Source organism: Syngnathus acus, chromosome 5, assembly GCF_901709675.1.
Source record: "Syngnathus acus chromosome 5, fSynAcu1.2, whole genome shotgun sequence".
In the NCBI taxonomy this organism is placed as follows: domain Eukaryota; kingdom Metazoa; phylum Chordata; class Actinopteri; order Syngnathiformes; family Syngnathidae; genus Syngnathus; species Syngnathus acus.
The window spans coordinates 12684555-12692104 of record NC_051091.1 but is presented as its reverse complement, the minus strand read 5'-3'; positions in this window follow the sequence as shown (position 1 = coordinate 12692104).

Genomic DNA, 7550 nt, shown 5'->3' with positions numbered 1-7550 from the left:
TTTATTTTGAAAAATCTCAAAAAATTTGGTAATTCTCTCCCAATTACATCCGTCGGTGCATCTGTGTCTCTTGACAGGTTAATTCAGGTCAAGACGCTCGTCCTGTTCACGTGACATGTCACCCCAGTCGAGCCCGCGAAGCAAGCAAAATGAGCAAGAAACAGATGTTTGGAAAGCTTCTTCGGAAAAAGGGAAAAAAGCTCAATGAGGAGACGGAAGAAGAGGCTACGACTTAAGAAAAGGAAAGCTGCAATTAAAAGAAAATTTCTGGAGTCCTACTTAAAATATGGATTTATCGCCACAGGTGACTCTGACGCACCACTCTGCATAATATTTGGCGACAGGCTAGCTAACGAGGCAATGAAGCCTTCAAAAGTTAGCCTCGGCGACCCGCGAGCATTCTCCCGCCCGCCGCGACTGCATATATATATATATATATATATATATATATATATACACACACACACATATATATATATACATACAGTGCCTTGCGAAAGTATTCGGCCCCCTTGAACCTTTCGCGACATTTCAGGCTTCAAACAAAGATATAAAAGTTAAATTTTTTGTCAAGAATCAACAACAAGTGGGACACAATCGTGAAGTGGAACAAAATTTATTGGATAATTTAAACTTTTTTAACAAATAAAAAACTGAACCTATGGACAGACTCTCCCACCTCAGCTGTAGTTATCTGCAGTTCATCCAGAGTGATCATGGGCCTCTTGGCTGCATCTCTGATCAGTCTTCTCCTTGTTTGAGATGAAAGTTTGGAGGGACGGCCGGGTCTTGGTAGATTTGCAGTGGTCTGATACTCCTTCCATTTCAATATAATTGCTTGCACAGTGCTCCTTGAGATGTTTAAAGCTTGGGAAATCTTTTTGTATCCAAATCCGGCTTTAAACTTCTCCACAACAGTATCTCGGACCTGCCTGGTGTGTTTGTTTGTCTTCATGGTTCTCTCTGCGCTTTAAACAGAACCCTGAGACTATCAAAGAGCAGGTGCATTTATACGGAGACTTGATTACACACAGGTGCATTCTATTTATCATCATCAGTCATTTAGGACAACATTGGATCATTCAAAGATCCTCACTGAACTTCTGGAGTGAGTTTGCTGCACTGAAAGTAAAGGGGCCGAATAATATTGCACGCCCCACTTTTCAGTTTTTTATTTGTTAAAAAAGTTTAAATTATCCAATAAATTTCGTTCCACTTCACGATTGTGTCCCACTTGTTGTTGATTCTTGACAAAAAATTAAAATCTTATATCTTTATGTTTGAAGCCTGAAATGTGGCGAAATGTTGAAAGGTTCAAGGGGGCGAATACTTTCGCAAGGCACTGTATAAATATATATATATATATATATATATATATATTAGGGGTGTAACGATTCATCGATACACATCGATTAATCGATATAATGCTCTACGATTTATTGGCATCGATGCTAAACGTAAACATCGATTTATATCGCCGTGTTTGACCTCGGACATTAGACGCGACTTTATTTTGAAATCCAGTTCATTGTTGCTTGCTTCCTCTTTCCGGGAGCAGTACGCGGCGTGCTGTGTTGTGAGCAGAGCAGGCACGTGAAAGGGGAGCCGACAACTACGCGGCTCCTGGGCTGGTGCTATGGCTAGTGTCCAAGAAGACGAGGAAATTCGCTCCCCTTTGGGCTTCAAGTCATTCGTTTGGAAGCACTTTGGATTCCAAAGAAAAGATGGCTCAACGGACAATTAAAATTATTGTAAATAAATAGTTCAGTAATGCACTTTAAAGTTAATGGTATTACAAAAAAAGAAAGAATATTCATTTTTCTTTACTTATATGAGAAAAATATAGGAATTCGATAAAGTTCAGTGTTAAAATAAGCACTTTGTATACTACAATACTCTTGTAATTTCCTAAATAAAGAGTTTGCAGTACCTTGTTGATTTTGCGTATACACATATATCTATATATGTCTAATAGACATCTATGGCTGACAGGGATATACAGTGCCTTGCGAAAGTATTCGGCCCCCTTGAACCTTTCAACATTTCGCCACATTTCAGGCTTCAAACATAACAGGCACGTGCACTCATAGGAGGCAGGTGAGGCAGTGGCTCACCTTGCCACCAGGGGCGGTAAAGGGCTCAACATGGTTTCCTCAGCTGTCACCATAAGTTGTTAAAAAATGAATAATATAATAAAACATAATATATCTGTCCTGTGGTCTATGCTTTAATGCAATTTTGGTGTGTTTCCTATACATTTGGATCATTTTCATAGTCAAAATAGCTGTATTTCTTGTTCAAATAACAACGGGAGATGAGAATCATGGAGGCTAAGGCAGTGACAGGTTGTGCCTCTCAGGGCGTGCGTGTGAGAGTGTGCACCACTCACACACTGTACTGAGCGCGTGCAAACGGCGCGTGCTTGCAGTCAGCGGGAAAATACGAGCCTTGAGGCAGCCAGTACCTTTGCCTAGAAGATGGGGCGATGGTGAGCCTGCGGCTAATAGTTCACGACACGAGTAATGCGAGAGTAAATTAAGAAGAAGAAAAAAAGAAAAACAACCAACAACATTCGGTGCTAACGCGTTGCTATTTGGCTTTATTTTCCCTGAAAATGGAGGATATAATCTCGAAAATAAGTTTGCTTTTCAGTTTTTTATTTGTTAAAAAAGTTTAAATTATCCAATAAATTTCATTCCACTTCACGATTGTGTCCCACTTGTTGATTCTTGACAAAAAATTACAATTTTATATCTTTATGTTTGAAGCCTGAAATGTGGCGAAATGTTGAAAGGTTCAAGGGGGCCGAATACTTTCGCAAGGCACTGTATATATATATATATATATTAGGGGTGTAAATCGCGGGTTTTGTCACGATACGATATAATATCGATACAAAGAATCATGATACGATATTTGCCGATATCTTAAAGCCTGCTGTGATTCATTCACGATACATCACGATATAGTGCTCCACGATCGATATTTTTATTTTTTTTTCTAAATAAAAAATACAGAACAATATCCTGATTTATAACAATTCATACGCAAAATCAACAAGGTACTGCAAACTCTTTATTTAGGAAATTAGAAGAGTATTGTAGTATACAAAGTGCTTATTTTAACACTGAACTTTATCAAATTCCTATATTTTTTCTCATATAAGTAAAGAAAAATGAATATTCTTACACTTTAAAGTGCATTACTGAATTATTTATTTCCAATAATTTTAATTGTCCGTTGAGCCATCTTTTCTTTGGAATCCAAAGTGCTTCCAAACGAATGACTTGAAGCCTAAAGGGGAGCGAATTTCCTCGTCTTCTTGGACACTAGCCATAGCACCAGCCCAGGAGCCGCGTAGTTGTCGGCTCCCCTTTCACGTGCCTGCTCTGCTCACAACACAACACGCCGCGCACTGCTCCCGGAAAGAGGAAGCAAGCAACAATGAACTGGATTTCAAAATAAAGTCGCATCTAATGTCCGAGGTCAAAAACGGGCGATATAGATCGATGTTTACGTTTTGCATCGATGCCAACAAATCGTAGAGCATTATATCGATTAATCGATGTGTATCGATGAATCGTTACACCCCTAATATATATATATATATATATATATCAGGGACGTGCGGTCAGAGGAGGCAAGAGAATAAAAATGTAAAACTATCCATACAGTATTAAAAAATGGGGCTATTTAATCGAACAAAACTACTATGTTACAACAATATAAATATATACATATTTTAAGTAGGACATATCAAACAAAACAACCAGCTCGGCGAAACACAACAATATAAACATCACGCTCTTGTGGACTTTTGATAGCCCTCTTTGCTACTCAGCAGTCTTAAATTTAAAGCCATTGTGGTCCTTGTTCATCATCTGTGACCTCTGTGCGTGTCGCCAACAACTTCTACAAAGATGAATTCGATGTACATCAGGAACCACCCATTGTAGACCTTGGGATTACTCTGTAAAAGAAATATGAATATGGGGGGGGGGGGGGGGGGGGGGGGAACATGACTACCTGTAAAATAGCGATCCAGGGCGCTTGCGTGTGTTGGCTCACATGTTGAGCTCTTGATTTGTGAAATAAAGAGCCGGTTACCAAACCCACGTTTTGCCTGGCACTTTGGTAACGCTACAACATAGTTATATATGTAGATCTGTGGAATAATTGGAGCCGCCAACTGACAACGAGGCTGACGTCGGCGGCGCACGTAGGTCTGGAATCGACAGCTAGGGTTTTTTTTTTTACACAGAGGATGAATATTCCGGTGGATTTAATGATTTGGAGTGACACGGATGGTTCGTTAAAATTGTTGTTTATATTACATTTATTTGATATATCTAGTCTGACGTCAGCGGCGCACGTAGTTCCAGTGTCAACAGCGGTGTTTTTTTGTTTTGTTTTTTTAAGTGACACGGAAGATGAAGATTCTGATGAATTTATTGATTTGGAGTGACATGGATGGTTCGATAAAATTGATGTTTAGATTACATTTATTTGATATATCTAGTCTGACGTCCACAGCGCACAGTCTTTCCGGCGTCAACAGCTGTATTTTTTATTTTTATTTCCAAGTGACACGTGTTAGGCTACGGATTTTAGTTATTGATCTGACTCCAAATTACGATCAACACTTCACTCAAAAAATTATATTGATATGATTATATATGTCTAACGCAGCCTTAATCAAATATGTTTGCAAACTGCCGAAAGTACATTTCCCTTTACACGGAAGACGAAGATTCTGATGGATTTATTGATTTGGAGTGACACGGATGGTTTGGTAAAATTGTTGTTTACATTATTACATTATTTCATACATAGTTTATATATTGTTATATGGCAGTGGCGTAGCCAGGAATTTTTCCAGTAGGGGCGCGCGCCCACAGGAAAAAAAATCGAACATCACCCACGCCGTTCGCTGATCGCTAAAACAACATCCGGGTCCGGGAGGCAAACGGTGAATGGATAACATCGCGCACATAGAATAGCGCAAGCACATTCGCGCAAGGCCGAAAGAAAAAAACGGCATGAAAATGAAGAATCGAAAAAGCTTGATTTTTTTCAACCGGGGCGCAGGGAGTCCTAATCGGGGCGCCGCCCCGGCTCACCCCGGCTTGGCTACGCCACTGTTATATGGGCCCGTAGAAAAATTTGAACTGCAACGCATATATATAGTATATATACAGTGCCTTGCGAAAGTATTCGGCCCCCTTGAACCTTTCAACATTTCGCCACATTTCAGGCTTCAAACATAAAGATATAAAATTTAAATTTTTTGTCAAGAATCAACAAGTGGGACACAATCGTGAAGTGGAACGAAATTTATTGGATAATTTAAACTTTTTTAACAAATAAAAAACTGAAAAGCAAACTTATTTTCGAGATTATATCCTCCATTTTCAGGGAAAATAAAGCCAAATAGCAACGCGTTAGCACCGAATGTTGTTGGTTGTTTTTCTTTTTTTCTTCTTCTTAATTTACTCTCGCATTTACTCGTGTCGTGAACTATTAGCCGCAGGCTCACTATCGCCCCATCTTCTAGGCAAAGGTACTGGCTGCCTCAAGGCTCGTATTTTCCCGCTGACTGCAAGCACGCGCCGTTTGCACGCGCTCAGTACAGTGTGTGAGTGGTGCACACTCTCACACGCACGCCCTGAGAGGCACAACCTGTCACTGCCTTAGCCTCCATGATTCTCATCTCCCGTTGTTATTTGAACAAGAAATACAGCTATTTTGACTATGAAAATGATCCAAATGTATAGGAAACACACCAAAATTGCATTAAAAGCATAGACCACAGGACAGATATATTATGTTTTATTATATTATTCATTTTTTAACAACTTATGGTGACAGCTGAGGAAACCATGTTGAGCCCTTTACCGCCCCTGGTGGCAAGGTGAGACACTGCCTCACCTGCCTCCTATGAGTGCACGTGCCTGTTATGTTTGAAGCCTGAAATGTGGCGAAATGTTGAAAGGTTCAAGGGGGCCGAATACTTTCGCAAGGCACTGTATATCCCTGTCAGCCATAGATGTCTATTAGACATATATAGATATATGTGTATACATATATATATACATATATATATATATGTATTTATAGTTATATATATATAATTTATTTTATATATATTCCCCCCCCTGCTACTTTTCTGTGCTTTTTCACATTTGCCATTCTGATCTCTTTCAGTGGCTTGGCTTGGGGAAAAAATAGCAGGTTCAGTACAAGATGAATTCTTGTAATTTTATAAACTGAGATACCCCAAAAAATTAACTCTTATGCAATATTAGCAATAGCAAATGCATGTTTCAGGATGAAGATCAACGGTACAGGCCGCGCGCGCGCATGTGTGTGCACGTGTGTCATGTCAAAGCGTGCATTAAATTTGTGGCCAACCCCTTTAGGGGCCTCCCTGTCCCCTTCTCAACCCCCGTTGGCCTTTGCACCAGGGGCAGAGCTAGAAGGTGGCCATAAGCCCTTTGCATCTGAAGCTGAATGCAAATTACCGTAATTTTCGGACTAAAAGTCGCTCCGGAATATAGGTCGCATTAGCCATAAAATGCACAATAACGTGAAAAAAAACATATAAGTCGCTCTGGAGTATAAGTCGCATTTTGGGGGGAAATGTATTCGACAAAATCCAACACCAAGAACAGACATGAACGAGCAACAACAGGCTAAACGATAGGTATGCTAACGTGACTTAAACACAAACGAAGAGCTGAGAACGGACCTGACGTAACATTCAGAGTTATTAAAAGAACTATTACATAAATAACACGTTTATAAAACCATCTGTGTCTCTCCAATTCATTAGATCCATCGATTGTCCTTTGTCAACAATGGGTGCGCGCCGCTGACGTCGCTTGCACTTCAAAATATTCCACAGGCCCATATAACGATATATAAATTATATATCAAATAACTATTATATAAGCAATATTATCAAACCATATGTGCACTCTAAATCATTAAATCCATCGATCAAATTCCTCGTCCTTTGTCAACAACGCCGCGCGCGCGCCCTGACGTCAGCCTCGTTGTTATTCCACAGATCTAGTATATAACTATATTGTAGCGTTAAAGTACAAGGAAAGACGTGGGTTTGGTAAACGGCTCTTTATTTAACAAAACAAACTTCCAGGCGTGTGGCGGCGTGGACTTCCAGCCACGGACCATAGAATAGGACCGGGCGTGGGTAAAAGCCATGACCGAGCCCCATCCACCGTCCCCGGACAGCCACCCGGCCGAGCGCCGGCCCCCGACTTCTATCCACGGAGGTGAAAAAGAGCTCCGTAGAGTAGGACCGGGCGTGCGTAAAAGCCAGAATAGTTTTTCAAACCTTCTGTGTCACTCCAAATCCTTAAATCCTTCAAACTCTTCGTCCTCCGTGTCACTTAGAAACAAAGCCGCTAATGATGCCGGTAGTACGTGGGGTCCTTCGTCATCCCGTGATCAATCTTTGTCCTTTTGTAAACAACCGCCGCGCCGTGCTGCTGACGTCACTTGAAATTCAAATTACAGTAATCCCTTGC